The following is a 15,805-nucleotide window of genomic DNA, read 5'->3' as shown; positions in this document are numbered from 1 at the left end:
TGGGAAGTAACTTTTTCACACAAAGGACGGTGGGTGTATGGAACACGCAGCCAGAGGAATAGTTGAGGCAGGGACTATAGCAACGTTTAAGAAACTATTAGACGGGTACATAGATAAGACAGCTTTAGATGGATACTGGACCAAGTGAACGCATTGGGCCCAAACCTCTCCTGCATTAGTGCAGCACTCTCCCCTCCCCTCCCCTCCCCTCCCCTCCCCTCCCCTCCCCTCCCCTCCCCTCCCCTCCCCTCCCCTCCCCTCCCCTCCCCTCCCCTCCCCTCCCCTCCCCTCCCCTCCCCTCCCCTCCCCTCCCCTCCCCTCCCCTCCCCTCCCCTCCCCTCCCCCCTCCCCTCCCCTCCCCCCTCCTCCCTACCCCCTTCCCCTCCCCCTTCCCCTCCCGCCCACTCCATCCCCCTCAACCTCCCTTATCCTCCCTCCCTCCCCCTCCCTCCCTTGGAGATAACTTTAAAATGTGAATAGCTTAAAAAATATAACACAGATTTCAATGAAATTTCTTCCATGAGCACCAAAGGGATGACGGTGAGTAAGGTGGGCCTAAAATTGTCGCACTATCATGCACCATTTCGGCTGTAGTTCAGGAACAAACAAACAAACAAACAAACAAGAGTTTTAGTGTATAGATGGGCCAAACGCAAGCAGGTGGGACTAGTGTAGATTGGACATGTTGGTTGATGTGGACAAGTTGGAACGAAGGGCCTGTTTCCTCACTGTGTGACTCTATGACTCCAACAGGTATGTAGGTTAATTGGCTGGGTAAATGTAAAAATTGTCCCTAGTGGGTGTAGGATAGTGTTAATGTGCGGGGATCACTGGGCGGCACGGACTTGGAGGGCCGAAAAGGCCTGTTTCCGGCTGTATATATATGATATGATATGATATGATAATCAATAATGCAATAAATTGATACTCAGTAATACTCAGTAATGAGTACATAGTAGTGCAAAACCAACGTATCTATTGAAACCGAACCAAAGTCCAAGTCTGAAGAAGGGTCCTGATCCGAAATGCTACCTATTCATGTTCTTTAGTGATGCTACCTGACCCGCAGAGTTACTCCAGTACTTTGTGTCCTTCAAAATCCATCATAAACAACTTCAGATAGCTCCTCTGTCCCTCCCTTCCCCTCCTCCTTCCCAGATCTCCCTCTATCTTCCTGTCTCCACCTATATCCTTCCTTTGTCCCACCCCCGACATCAGTCTGAAGAAGGGTCTCGACCTGAAACGTCACCCATTCCTTCTTTCCCGAGATGCTGCCTGACCTGCTGAGTTACTCCAGCATTTTGTGAATAAATCGATTTGTACCAGCATCTGCAGTTATTTTCTTATAAACCGTTGCTGAATGGTTCATGTTGTGCAGTGTTCGAGTCTGATAGTTGCTGGAAAAAAATTCTTGAACCTGGAGGTCATGGTTATTTGTTATTATCTGGGGATCAAGACCCAGTTTCCTGAGTAATACTGGCACAGATAACATAATTTCACTTAAATAATGTTTTGCAATTTTGTATTAAATTTCTAAACGCATTTATTATTAATAAGTCGCAGGGATCATTTGCTTTTTGTATCTGGACTGGTTAACTATAGCAGTTCCATGAGTAGTTTTTACATTTAATTTCAGATATTTGAACCTTCCACTGTTTGATCTCCTTGTGAGAGAGAAGTAAATTTACAATCTGGTAGTTTTACTGTGACCGTGAGTATCATTGATAATTTAAGAATACAGCAAACTTACTTTTTCTCAAATTTATTAAATGCTAATTTGTTTTCTGTGCAAGATGCAACTTGAATCCACAACTTTCTAACCACATGCGAGGCCTGTATCAGCTAAGAGACAATTAGCATTATATTTTAAAAGTAAAACTAATCATGTTTGCTCCTGTCCCCTTCTTCTGTACAGTGAAACGGCATAGAGGTATGCAGCAAAGTAAAACGGTTATAGTTAAATTGTTTCAACTCTTTTAATTAATAATTTTGTAGTTTGAACCAATATAGTGAACAAGGACAAGAGGATAATGTTGACAGATTTAGGGACAGCATTTTGGTAAAATGGTACAGTCATTGATTAACTCGTGGTTTTTCTTTTAAGATGTTGATCAATCTAAAAAACAGTCTGAAATTTGGGCAGTGCTGACTAATAAAGCAAATGAATACTAATTGCATATGTATGCAATTTCTCCATTTACTCTTTTTATTGTTAATAATTTTTAGTTTTATAATGTTTAGTTAAAATTATAGAAACATGGTAACACACCAGGAGGCACAGGAGACCATTCAGCCCCTCAAACTGATCAGATCACATGACAATAAACTAAACTGAACTGAGAAGATTGACACGACAGGTCTGGTCCAACAGGAAATAATACTCTGTTTGCCACAGCAGTTTCCCCAACAGTGGGCGACATGGTGGTGCAGCAGTAGAATTGCTGCCTTACAGCGCCAGGGACCCGGGTTTGATCCTGACTACTGGTGTTGTCTGTACGGAGACTATACGTTCTCCTTGTGACCTGCGTGGGGTTTGGGATCTCCGGTTTCCTCAAACATTCCAAAGATGTTCATGTTTGTAGGTTAATTGGCTTGGTATAATTGTAAATTGTCCCTAGTGTCTGCAGGATAATGTTAGTGTGCAGGGCTCGTTGGTTGTCGTGGACTCGATGGGCCAAAGGGCCTGTTTCTGTTCTGTATCTCTAAACTAAACTAACCAGCGTCTGTGAACTGATCCATTAGGAGTCCAATCACTGTCAGGTAACTCCATTAGGCAGGCCATGTTGTTTGTATGTCTGAAAGCAGAATCCCAAAGCAGACCTATAATTAGGGTTGCCAACTATCTCACTCCCAAATAAGGGACAAGGTGACGTCACCGCCCCGGGCCCCACGTGATCTCACCCAGCCAGCAGCCACATGCTCCCGCTCCACCAATGGCAGCCGCCCGGGCCGGGTTGCAGGTTGCTAAGCAACCTCCATTAGGCAGCGCCTGGGCCTTCTCCCCTACACTGTCCAGACCTACACGGTCCGGACCTACAGCATCTGGACCTACAGCGTCCGGACCTACAGTGTCCGGGCCTACAGCGTCTGGGCCTAAAGCGCCCCCCGGGCCTAATATGGGACAAGGGCGGTCCCTTATGGGACAAACCAATTTAGCCCACAATATGGGATGTCCCGGCTAATACGGGACAGTTGGCAACCCTACCTATAATCCAAGCACTGTTTTGGTGAGATTATCAGATGGACAGAAGAAACAATTGTCTGAAGAAGGGTTCTGACTCGAACCATTAGCCTTTTCTCCAGAAATGCCTTCTGACCCATTGAGTTACTCCAGCATTTTGTGTCTTTCTTTAGAAACAATTGAAGGTTGGTCTCAAACGTCTGTGAATCTCACATTGACTTCATAAGCCATTTTTGACCCTACAGATCATCCTTGACTCCATGGGACTAGCAAAGAGACAAGGATCCTTTTGTGGTCTGATCTATTTATTTCATAAAATCCATTCTTCACAAAAAATTATGATAGTGTTTTATTTCCAAATGTGGAAGTACGATATACACTAAAGCAAGCAGTTCATATTCCAGTTTTGTGTTGTGCATAGTAAGAAGTACCGGAAACTTTAACTGATCAATTTTGTAAAGTATACCAATCGTGTAAAGTATACTTACTATGTAATTTAATTTCTAGACCAATGTGTTTTGGGTGTAAGGCACCGTACGGTATGCGATGAAATTGAATCCCTTTGTGGCAGTTTCCTTTTTGTGTTAATAATGCATAAAGTGCAAAATCAGCATGCTCTGAAGAGTTCACACTCGTTTCTGGTGGAAGATCCACCCATCAGGCATTTCCAAGACATTACCGCATGATTCATCATCTTTCCCACATATGATAATGTTACTTGAGTGTGCAATTTACATCACACAGAAAACAGTGAACATGCGTGACTTAGTGTATTTATTCCACCACGCTCTCCCTTGGAATATTTTATACACGGTACATTGTCCCATGAATTTTTTATTAGAAAACAGTCAATGCAGGCAAGATCAAGGTTGCTGTCAACTAGTAAATGCAGTTGATAGACCGCATGATCGATCGACCCAATGGTTGCTGCCATGGTAAGATCTCTTTAAAAGCATTGAACCTCTTCCTAAGGGTCAGTGTTAAATGATGCAGCAGCTGTTCATCTTGAAAACAGCTGCTTGGTGTGTTTAATTTGTAGCTCCAGTTATCATGATCTTGAGATGGAGCAGACCATGATAATTTCTTAAGGCAAAGATGTCCGAATGTGTTGTTATTTTTGGGTCACTTCCAATTTGATATGTTACATTGTTAATGTATGCATCAGAAAATGGCAACATTGCAGTTTAAAAAAAAGTAATGGTTTAGGAAGTTAAGGGAGGATCTTGAGATGTTCAGAGTTTTAAAGAATTTGGTGAAGTAAACCGAGCAAACTATTTCCACGGGTTCACATATTGGTAACTAAACAATTTCAATTTATAGCCAACACCAAAACATAACGACAAGAGGTAAACCTCTTTATCATTAATGTAAAAAGATTTTAATACACAAACTTTTTGACAACTTTTTATGATAGCAGAATCCGTAATAGACCTGAGAAAAAAAGGAATAAATTGTAAAGGCTATGGGTCAGAGAAAGAGAACATGACTGAAATGTATATAAGATATAATTTGATTTAATAAAAGACACTGCTTTTTATTAAATCAAATAATTATTCATTTCTTACACTGCACTATAACTTTTAATTTTGTATTTTATACCTGTCTTATTCTATTTTAGCTTGTTTTTATTTTCTATTCTCATTAATGACTGTTTTTAATTGCTTTTAGCTGCTCTTTAATGTTTTATGTAAAGCACTTTGAATTGCCTTGTTGCAGAAATGTGCTATATAAATAAATTTGCCTTGCCTTGCCTAAGATTGATATAGGGTTAAATTACATCTTCGAGCTGTAAAATTCTGATTGTATAATGAATGCCAGGCCAAGTAAGGTAAAAATTATAGTAAAATGTTCATAAATTAATCAGAGTTGAAACAATGTGTGTAATTTGAGGCACAAATAGCAGGCATGTGTGCTGTGGTAATCTGGAGTTAAGTTTTCCAATTATCAATGTGCTTTACACAAGGTTAACAATATAGATTTAAATTATATCATCTGATTAAACGTAAAGTACCGAAGACTCACTCTCAGTTTTGGTTGCTTAGATACTGCAGCCAAAACTGAATTGTGCTTAAATAGTTGAAGGACAAGCAGAGGACTTGCAAGGAAAAGCCTAGGAACTATAGACCAGAGAGCCCAACATCTGCAATAGGCAAGTTACTGGTGAGGATTTCATTTGCCAAGCACAGAATATAGAATATAAAAAATATGGGAGAGTCATGGTCCAACATTATAAAACTTTGGTTAGATGCACTCTGGAGTATTGTGTTCAGTTTTGGTCACCACACCACAAAGAGGATGTGAATGTTCCAGGGGGTAGAGGAAAATTAGAAAGATGTTGCCTAGAATTAAATATTTCAGTCTTGAGGAGAGACTTGATAGACTGGGTTCATTTTCCCTGGTGTGTAAGAGGCTGAGGGGAGTCCTGATAGAGGTTAGGAAAGATACCATCCATCCATCTGCGAGAAATGATGGTGTGTCTTTGATGTTGCATTGATCTGTGTTTGCATTTCCTGCTGTGGCTGACTAGGCCCAGCCTTGACAGGCAGACACTCCCAAAGCTTCCACTGAAGTTGTCTCTAGCCACTGGCTTGGGGAGTGTGTTGCTATTGCTGTTGCTCGTTTTGTGGCGTTGGTGCCTGGCCTCCATGGTCTTGAACCATATGCGGTCACGGTGCTTCATGCCCGCCTGGAGGTCCTTCCTCTACCTCTCCCGATCCTCAGCAGCTGCTTCCCAGTTGTGGGTGCCAATTTAAAAATTTGTCCTAACTCTTTTAATCATATCCTTGTAGCGAACCTTTAGGCTTTCTCTTAGCCTGCGTGCATTGACAACCTCCCCATTTAGCACATCTTTAGGTATATGTCCATTTTCCATCCTGTGCACATGTCCAAGCAAGAGACAGTCTGTCCATCAGCCCCTAAAGTCCTTCTTCAATTGAGTGCAGCATCATCAGCATACAGGAGTTCCCTTATAAGCACAGTTCTTACCTTCGTCTTGGCTTTCAACCTTGCTAGATTGAAGAGCTTGCTGTCAGTTCTGGTGTGAAGATACACTCCTTCCATGTCTGTCGGGAAGGCAAAGGACAGAAGGGCCTTGCTTCACTCTACTTCTCATGGGGCAATTGTCTGACATAGCGTCCTTTCTACCATTTTTAAAATTTATATCATTTTACAAACTTTAAACATGTTTCCTCTGAACCTCCTCTGCTTCAGAGAAAACAGATCAGCTTCCCTCTTTATAACTGAAATACCCTATCCCAGGCAACATCCTGGTCATTCTCCTCTACACCTTCTCCAGCACTACCACATCTCTCCTACAGTGTAGTGACCAGAACTACCCGCATTACTCCAGCTGCCATCAGGCAAATATTTTATATAATCAGAGCATAACATCCCCGCTCTTCTATTCAGTGCGCCAAACATTGAAAGCCACTGTCCATGTACCTTCTTAACCACTTATCAACCTGCTCTGCCATCTTCAAGGGTTTTATAACTTGCAAACCAAGATCGCTGTGTTCCTCAATACTCCACAGGATGATACATACCATTCATGGTTTCTGTCCTATGCTCTTCCAAAAAGCAATACTTTACATTTATCAAGATTTAATGCCATTTGCCATTTCGATTACGATTACGATAAAACTTTTTTCATCCCCGGAGGGAAATTGGTCTGCCGACAATTGTAACACACAAGGTACATTAAAACTTAAAATTAAAAGTGACAACAAATAGAAAAAGACAAGCGCCTGTTGGCTGGCTGCTGTGTGCACAGTGCCTTCACCGGAACAAATGAACAAACAAACAAACACAGACTTATCCCCTGGGCAGAGAATTCTAAATTAAAGTGCCCCCCTCCTCCCCTACACCTTTGTCCTCGCACCGTCCCTCACAGACGTCCTCCCACGCTGGGTCCCCATTGGATTCACCTCCCCCCTTACGCTCGACCACGAGGCCCCACCGCCCCCGAGTCTTCTGTTGCCACCGAGGGCCCGCTGCTGCCGCCAAGGCACCCACTGCTGCCGGTGAGGTCCCACTGCTGCCGGTGAGGCCCCACTGCTGCCGCTGAGGCACCCGCTCCCGCCGCTGAGGCAATCGCTGCCACCGTTGAGGCACCCGCTGCTGCCTCAGCAGCAACCTTAGTCTGGATGGAAATTTGGTCTCTGGCGCTATGAGGTAGCAACTCTACCGCTGCACCACTGTGCCAAATTTACTGTAGATATTGCATACCTGTGAAAACCGTTAATGTGTGACTCTACTGGGAATGAAATATATCGCTTTTGTATTTTTAGCTTTGGAATCCCTGCCTGGTCACACACTAAACAGCCACTGGTTAATCCATTGGGGAGCACACCACAGAAGTTCTATTTATTTTGGGACACAACAGATGAACTGCACCTGTCACTTCCAAGTAATACCAGATATGGCTGGATGATTTCCATTTCCAGCATTATAAATGCCAAAGATAGACACAAAAAGCTGGAGCAACTCAGCAGGACAGGCAGCACCTCTGGAGAAAAGGAATGGGTGATGTTTCAGGGCGAGACCATTCTTCAGACTGAGAGTCAGGGGAAAGGGAAACAAGAGATATAAACGGTGATATAGACAGATATAGGACAAATGAATGAAAGATAGGCAAAAAAGTAACGATGTTGGATGTGGGCTTGGTGTTAAGAGTTGTACAGACAATGAAACTCACCAGGACAACAGTGAAACCAGTACAATGACTAGGATGGGAGAGGGACAAGGATAGAGAGGGGACACACAGTTACTCAAAATCAGAGAAATCAATATTCATACTGTTGGGTTGTAAGCTGCCCAAGCGAAATATGAGGTGCTGTTTCTCCAATTTGCTTTTGGTCTCGTTCTGACAAAGGAGGAGGTCCAGGACAGAAAGGTCAGTGTGGGAATGGGAAGGGGAGTTAAAGTGTTTGGCAACCGGGAGATCAGGTAGGTTCAGGCGGACTGAGCGAAGGTGTTCAGCGAAATGATCCCAAGGTCTACGTTTGGTCTCGCCGATGTATAAGAGTCCACACCTGGACCAAAGGATACAGTAGATGAGGTTGGAGGAGGTGCTAGTGAACCTCTGCCTAACCTGAAAAGACTGCTGGGGTCCCGAGACAGAGTCGAAGGGGGAACAATGGGGACAGGTGTTGCATCTCCTGCGGTTTCAGGAGAAAATACCTATAGAGGTGGTTGTGTTGTGTGGGAAGGGATGAGTTAACCAGGGGGTTGCGGAGGAAACGATCTCTGTGGAAAACGGAAATGGGAAGATGTGACTAGTGATGGGATCCCAATGGAGGTGGTGAGATTGTCAATTATGTGTTGTATGGGATGGTTGATGGGGTGAAAGGTAAGGACTAGGGGGGGACTCTGTCCCTGTTGCGACTGGGGGGAGGGGGAGCAAGAGCGGAGCTGTGGGGTACCAAGGAGCCACATCTCGGATGCCCTGGTATGGAACACCTCATTTTGGGCACAGACGCGGCGTAGACAGATGAATTTGGAGTAGCGGATAGAGTCTTTGCAGGAGGCAGGGTGGGAAGATGTGTAGTCTAGATAGTTGTGGGAGTCAGTAGGTTTATAATAGACTTCATTCAATAGTCTACCTCCTGTGATGGAGACAGTGAGATCAAGAAAGGGGAGGGCATTGCCTAAATAAATTTGAGTACAGGATGGAAATTGGTTGTGAAGTTAATGAAATCTATGAGTTCTGCTTGGGTGCAAGAGGCAGCACCGATGCAGTCGTCAATATACGAGATAGGAGATACCATTCAGGAATAGAGCCAGTGTACACTTGGAACAGGGATTGTTCAATGTACCCTACAAAGAGGCAGGCACAGCTGGGGCCCATTCAAGTACCCAGGGCTGTGCCTTTGATTTGGAGGAAGTGGGAGGAGTCGAAGGAGAAGAAGGAAGAGTTGTTGAGCTATCTTGATGATTGCTGGTCGGCATGTACTCGATGGGCTAAAGTGCGTGTTTCCATGCTCTTAAAAATGCGTAATGATAAAAAATCAAGCTAAGAAACGGTAGCTTTGTGTGAAGAAGGGTCTCGACCCGAAACGTCACCCATTCCTTCTCTCCTGAGATGCTGCCTAACCTGCTGAGTTACTCCAGCATTTTGTGAAATAAATACCTTTGATTTGTACCAGCATCTGCAGTTATTTTCTTACAGTAGCTTTGTGAATGGTTTCAATTGTTGAATTGGTCTCAATACAATTCAGTGTATAAACATTATATTGGCTGAGTTACTCCAGCAGTTTGTGTCTTTCTTCGGTTTAAACCAGCATCTGCAGTTCCTTCCTACAAATGATATTGTACAAGTTCAATACCTTGAATATCTTGCTAATCCTAAGAACATATATCACCAGTCCTATCTGTAAGCAAAAAGTTCATAATGTAAGAAAGACAGTTTCTTACAAAATTAGTTGTAAGTGTGACAGTTTTACCAGATATCCCAGTGACATGGTCTGCATTACCCAAGGGGATCTTTGCCATTGGCTTTAGCTGTGAGGAATCATTATCTCAGTGCCCATTGTGTTCCACCTCTTGAAATAACAGATCCGAGTTGCCAACACTTGAAGTTGCTCCCTAGCAGTGCAGGCTTGGGTAATTGATTCCATCCAGACCATTAATTTTCAACAGGCAAGTAATCTGATCAAAAGTATAACAGGAACACTGAGTCGATCTGCACCTTGTCTTTCCATGAAAATCAGTGCAAGAATACATAGGATAAAGTATTTTTTGAGGCCAGTGTTTGACATTAAAATATTTTAAAGCTCCCTGGGAAGCTTTTTTATATAATTAAATTAAAATTAGAGCCATCTATGAAGATGGCACAAAAGTAATCAAGGAGCTTATAGATTCTTTGATAGGCAAAGTAATCGTTTTGAGGGTATATCTCATAGACTGAGTTATTGTTTCTTCGTCCATGATCGATTGTATTTAAACCCATCAAACTGTTCTATGTGCCTAGATGCCCAATACATTAGGAATTATCAGCCATCAGGCAAATCTGCAGCAGCGAACGGTGAACACCAAATTATTTGTTTATTTCAGGGTTTGTTGGATGAATGGAAGTGTGAGCTAAAAGGTAGTGGAGATGTACAAAATAATATTCTAGAAGTAGGAGCTGGGTTGTAGTTCTGTGGTTACTAACAAAGCATTGTTGCATGCACATGCAAAGGCATGGGTCTGACGAATGGATGTCTCAATGTAGGACAAATAAACTTTGAAAATGGAAACAAAATGTTTTGTGCAGAGGCAGAGTTATGATACTTAGAGATCTCATGGAATCGCACATCACAGAAACAGGCCATTCATTCCACCCTCTCTGTGCATCCTTATGTAACTATTTATTCACAAAATGCTGGAGTAACTCAGCAGGTCAGGCAGCATCTCGGGAGAGAAGGAATGGGTGACGTTTCTGGTCGAGACCCTTCTTCAGACCCTTCTTCAGACTGAAGAAAAGTCTCGACCCGAAACGTCACCCATTCCTTCTCTCCCGAGATGCTGCCTGACCTGCTGAGTTACTCCAGCATTTTGTGAATAAATCGATTTGTACCAGCATCTGCAGTTATTTTCTTATACTTATGTAACTATTTACTGTGATCCCATTTACCCACATTAGGTCTGCAACTGATTCTGCCTTGGCAATTCATGTCTTTATGCTTCTTAAATATTGTGAGAATATCTGTGTTCACTACCTTTTATTCCAGACCTAAATACGCACTGCGCCTAAAGAATCGCCATCAGATCCCCTCTAAACTTCCTGCCTCTCACCTTGAAACTATATTCTCCTGTTGTAAACACCTCCACCATAATTTTATATATTACTTTAAGTCACCCCTCAGACGTCTCTCCTCCAGAGGGAAAAAGCAGCCTATCCATTCTCTGAAATGTTCCAATAGAGGCAACACCCTGGTGAATATCCTTTCCACGATTTTGAGTGTAATCATATCCTTCCTATCCGGTGCAATCACAACTGCACACAATATTCTAGGTACGGCTGAACCAATGTTTTACAAAATGGGCAGCTGGTCGAGCTGCTGCCTCATAGCATTAAAGACCTGGATGTTGTCTGTGTGGTGTTTGCACGTTCCCTCTGTTTCCTCCCACATCCCAAAGACAGTGGGTTTGTAGATTAATTTACCTCTGTAAATTACCCCTAACGTGTAGGGAGTGGGTGAGAAAGTAGGAAAAAATTGAATCGGCATGGACTCAGTGGGCCAAAGGGCCTGTTTTCTTTCTGTATCTTTAAACTAAACTGGTCCATAATGTTCTATGCTGCACCACAGCCTATGGAGACGAACATTGCATATACTTCCCTCGTCACCTTATCCACCAGTGTTGCCACTTTCAGAGATCAATGAACTATGACTTATGATCCAAGGCCAAAGGTGTTCCTGAATATTTCCTAATACACTACCATTTATTCTGTATGTTAACAAAATGCATCAACTCACACTTGTCAGGATTACATTTCATTCGCCATTGCTGCACCTAACTTTCCAAATTTTTGTCGATTGTGGCCTTGAAAATCTTCTTTGTTAGTTCTGTTCAGTGTAGTTTATTGTCACATGTACCGAGGTACAGTGGAAAGCTTTTGTTGCTTGTTAACCAGGCAGCAGAAAGACAATACATGATTGCAATTGATCCATTTACAGTGTATAGATACATGATAAGGGAATAACGTTTAGCGCAAGGTAAAGCCAGCAAAGTCTAATCAAGGATAGTCCGAGGGTCATCAAAGAGGTAGATAGAAGTTCAGCACTGCTCTCTGGTTGTGGTAGGATGATTCAGTTGCCTGATAACAGCTGGGAAGAAACTCTCCCCAAATCTGGTGGTGTGCATTTTCACACTTCTATACCTTTTGCCTGATGGGAGAGGGGAGAACAGGGAGTGGCCAGGCTGCGACTCGTACTTGATTATGCTCCTGGCCTTGCCGATGCAGATTGAGGTATAAATGGAGTCAATAGAAGGGAGGTTGGTTTGTGTGATGGCCTGGGCTGCGTCCACAATTTGCTACAGTTTCTTACGGTTCTGGATAGAGCTGTTCCCAAACCAAGCTGTGATGAATCTTGATAAAATGCTTTCTATGGTGTACCAGTAGAAGTTGGTGAGAGTTGTAGGGGACATGCCAAACTTCCTAAGCCTTCTAAGGAAGTAGAGATGTTGGTGTGCTTTTTTGGTCGTTGCTTCAATATGGGTGGTCCAGGAGAAGTTGTTGGTGATATTGACTCCTAGGAATTTGAAGTTTTCAAATCTCTACTTCGGCGCCATCAATGCAAACTAGGGTATTTGCTTCCTGAAGTCTCCTTTGTCTTGCTGACGTTGAGAGAGAGGTTGTTGTCTCGACATCAGGACACGAGTTTCGCAATCTCCTTCCTGTACTTCGTCTCATCATTATTTGATATCCAGCCCACAGTGGTGGTGTCATCTGCGAATTTGAAAATTGAATTAGATTTATACATGGCTGCGCAGTCGTGGATTGTTATCTACAACAACAGTCTGGATCAACATTAACAATAGTGTGTAGATTGGGCTGGGGGATTGGATATTTTATAGCCTTAACAGTAACATGCCTGAGAGAAGGGCAAGACTTCAAGACTGTAGCATCTGTTCCAGGGAATAGATGCTACAAATGTGGTCGAGATGCAGATAAGTGAGGAGAGACTTAATGAGGGAGGACATAACAACAGTACTTAGAGAGAATAATCTTTGGAGATTGTCCAGTGAGGTGTGAGCAACACAATGTTCTGGAGTATCTGAGTGGGTCAGCAGCATCTGTGGAGGCAACATTTTGGGTTGGGACCTTTCTTCAGATTGAATTGTCGTAGGAGGTAAGAAACGGGAAGGGAGATGTGGGCAGGGCGAAGCCTTGCAAGTGATAGGTGCGTCCTTGTACATTCAGTGAGGCTTTATGCATAGAGCAGAAACAGGAGGGAAATGATCACTTTGTTGGGACTGTATTATAGGCCTCCCAATGGTCAGCGTAAACTAGAGGAGCAGATGTATAGGGCCCTACTGGAGAGGACGCTAGACCTCCTCTTTGGGATCAAGGTAAGGCAGGTGACAGAAGTATTGGTGGGGGAGCATTTGGGGAGAGATGGGGTGGGGGGGACTGACAGAATTCTATTAGTTTTAATGTGTAGGAAGGAACTGCAGATGCTGATTTTAAAGGAGTTATGGAGAAGGATAGGACTCGCCCACAAGATACAGGTGCTAGACTGGGGTAAGGCTGATTTTTGGAAGCATTGGGTGGGTACTCACAGAAGTTGATTGAGAGACTCTCATGGCAGGTAAGGGGATGAATGGTAGTGGGAGGCTTTCAAAAGTGAGCAAGCATGAGTACAGGGCAGGGTGTTCCTGTTAGTCTGAAGGGCAAGGCTGCCGTGTGTAGGGAACCTTGGTTGACTAGAGATATCGAGGCTCTGGTCAGGAAAAAGAAGGAAGCATACATTAGAAGTAGATAGTCGTGATCAACCAAATCTCTCCACGATCTTCTCTGAGGAGAAGATCATAGAAACTAAGGAATTGATACATAGGAGTTGTGCTGTCTTTGATCAAATATAAATTACCAGAGAAGGTATTGGCCGTGTAAAAGTGTATCAAGATGGATAGATTCCCATTCCAAGAGTATCTTCGGGTCTTGTGGGAAAACTAGGGAAGAAATTGTGGAGTCTCTTGCAGAGACATTTGCATCACCTTTAGCCACAGATGAAGTTTCGTAAGACTAGAGGATGGCTAATGTTGTACCATTATTTTTAAAAGGCAGCAAATACAAGCCAGAGAACTATAGGCCGGTGAGCCTGACATCAGTGGTGGGAAGTTGGATAGCAGCGTTTGGATAGGCAAAAATTGATTTTGAGATAGTCAGCAAGGGTTTGTGCGTGGGAAATCATGTGTCAAAAACCTGACAAAGGTTTTTGAAGAGGTCACCACGAGGATTGATAAGGGTAGGGCAATAGACATTTGTGAGGCTTTTTACAAATCTTGTGTGGTAGGTTAGACTGGAAGGCTAAAGCTCATGGAATCCAAAGTGGATTCAAAATTAGCTTGGGGGAAGGATTTAAAGGGTAGTTGTAAAGGGTTGTTTTTCTGACTGGAGGCCTGTGCCTCAATGGTCTTGTTGAGTCCACTTTGTTGTTTACATTAACGATTTGGATGACGATGTAGTTTACATTTTTTGTATATTTGGAGATGACAGCAAAATTGGTGGTGTAGTGGACAATGAGGACGGATATCCATCCTCATTGTCCACTATACCACCAATTTTACAACAGGATCTAATTCAGTTGGCAAGGAGAGCCAAGAACCTGATAAGTGTGAGATGGTGCGCCTTCATATGTTAAAATAAGGCAAGACTGGTAGTGCCCTGGAGTGTGTTGTAGAACAGAGAGATCTGGGAGTGCAGGTGAGCGCACTCCTGAGGTCAGGTGGACAGGGTGGTGAAGATGGCATTTGGCACACTTACCTTCATTGGGTATTGAGTACAAACGTTGGGGCATCATGATGCAGCTGTACAAGTTATTGTGAGACCACACATGGAGTTTCATGTGCAGTTCTGGTCGCCCAACTATAGGAAGGATGTCATGAAGTTGGAAGTGAGCAGGAGAGTTTCACTTGGCTTGTGGGTTGAGTTATAAGTGGAGGCTGGATAGGCTGTTTTTTTTTTCTTTGGAGTGTTGGAGGCTGAGGGGTGATCTTATTGAGGTGTGCAGGACCATGAAAGGCATGGATGAAGTGACACTTCTAGTCTTTTCCCCGGGTTGAAGATTCTAAAACACAGGCTTCGGGTGAGAGGGGAGAGTTTTAAGAGGCAGCTTTTTCACTCACCGCACGGTCATATCTGGAAGAAGCTGCCAGAGGAAGCTGTGGAAGTGGATACAACTATGACTCAAAAATTATAGTTGTGGACAGATGTATGGATAGGAAATGTTAAGAGGGCTTTGGGCCAAATACTAGCAATTGGAGCAGTATGCCAGTAATTACCAGTATGCCAAAGTGTACTGAATGGCCTGTTTGCACGTTGTATAACTGTAACTCTTTGACACTATGTATATTTTTTCTTGCCTTATTGTGCTAAAGCTGCAGCAAACAATTTGATTGTTCCATTCCGCGTGCTTATGACAATTAAATACCCTCAAATATGATAAACAGTCAGAATTATTTTCCCAGGGTAGAAGTGTCAAGGACAAGGGGACATAGCTTTAAAGTCAGGGAGCATAAATTTATAGGAGGTATGTGGGTCAGAATATTTATATAGAGAGTGATGGGTGCCTGCAATGCACTGTTAGGTAGTGGAAGCAGATATGATACTGGTGATTCAGAGGCATTTAGATAAGGACATGAATATGCAGAGAATGGAGGGATATAGATCATGTGCATGCAGAACAGAATAACTTGTTCTATGTTCCATATTTCTTCAGTATTGGGAGGTGCACTCATCCAGAGTTTCAAAATTGAAACTGAATTCTGGAAGTAAGTAAATTAGTCACATTTATGGAGAGATGGTGGACAACATCTACTGCCCTTCCCTTGCAATCCTTATGGTCACCCCTTCAAAAAAAACTAAATCAAATTCATGAAGGTTCCCTTCTTAAAATAGAAACATAGAGACATACAGCATAG

The 15,805-nt window shown here is 43.1% G+C and overlaps 1 protein-coding gene across 33 annotated transcripts in view; it reads left to right on the top strand.

Annotated features, from left to right (window-relative positions):
* Positions 1 to 15,805, top strand: part of LOC144595313 (ankyrin-2-like) — a 447,988-nt gene that overhangs the window by 140,526 nt on the left and 291,657 nt on the right. The window lies entirely within an intron of this gene.

Source organism: Rhinoraja longicauda, chromosome 1 (genome assembly GCF_053455715.1).
Source record: "Rhinoraja longicauda isolate Sanriku21f chromosome 1, sRhiLon1.1, whole genome shotgun sequence".
Lineage (NCBI taxonomy): Eukaryota > Metazoa > Chordata > Chondrichthyes > Rajiformes > Arhynchobatidae > Rhinoraja > Rhinoraja longicauda.
The sequence above is the reverse complement of the archived record's forward strand: the minus strand, read 5'-3'. Positions and strand labels throughout refer to the sequence as shown.